Source organism: Stegostoma tigrinum, unplaced genomic scaffold, assembly GCF_030684315.1.
Source record: "Stegostoma tigrinum isolate sSteTig4 unplaced genomic scaffold, sSteTig4.hap1 scaffold_335, whole genome shotgun sequence".
Lineage (NCBI taxonomy): Eukaryota > Metazoa > Chordata > Chondrichthyes > Orectolobiformes > Stegostomatidae > Stegostoma > Stegostoma tigrinum.
In genome coordinates, this window is record NW_026728263.1 from 96,506 (window position 1) to 97,500 (window position 995).

Sequence of the window (995 nt, forward strand, 5' to 3'; positions counted from 1 at the left end):
TGATTCGCGAAGGGTCTGCAATCCGATAATCGCTCATCGAAGCCAATGGCGTTTCGATCCTGCAGATGCCAGTTTTCCAGCCTTTCCCCATTTCCGCACGCGACCGTTAATGATCACCCAATGCCTCTCTCCTGAGCCGGATTCCCAGGCAGTACATTTAACACTCTCGTCATTCCCTGGATGGGAAAGCGTTCTCTCAAATCACACTTTGTAGAAACCTTTATCTCTACCTCCCTCTCTTTATTGGCCATTTTCGGAGTATGATAGACATCTACCCATCCAGCTCCTCCTATTGAAACTCGCTCTCAACGAATTCCCGCCCGCGAGCCCATTCCCCTCCAAGGAGAGCAATCGACTTCTGCTGGATCTCCTCATCCCTGATGTTTCTCATTCCTGGCCAGTCCTCGTACATCACTTCTCTCTCTCTCTCTGCACTCACACCCCCCTCAACCATTCAATGTCATGGACGTGGTGATGTAGGCAATCCCAAAGACTGCATTTGCAGGCAGGGATGGTCAACGTGGGTTCGTGCGTGGGGGAGCCATGCCTCGCTAACCCGATCGCAGTCATTGAAGAAGTCATGAAGAGGGTCGAGGGGCAGCAGGGATATTCTGCCTGGCATCTGGGAAGTGGTTCGGCGAGGCCCCTCGGGGTAGATCGGCCAACAAGGGTTAGATAACGTGAGAGTCAATGAAAGCATCAGTCAATGAAAGCAAACATGCAGGTACAGCAGGCAGTGAAGAAAGCTAAAGGCATGCTGGCCTTCACAACAAGAGGAATTGAGTAGAGGAGCAAAGATGTCCTTCTGCAGCTGTACAGGGCCCTGGTGAGGCCGCACCTGGAGTCTGGTGTGCAGTTTTGTTCTCCAAATTTGAGGAAGGACATTCTGGCTATTGAGGGAGTGCAGCGTAGGTTCACGAGGTCAATTCCCGGAATGACGGGACTATCATAAGTTGAAAGATTGGAGCGACTGGGCTTGTATACACTTGAGTCTA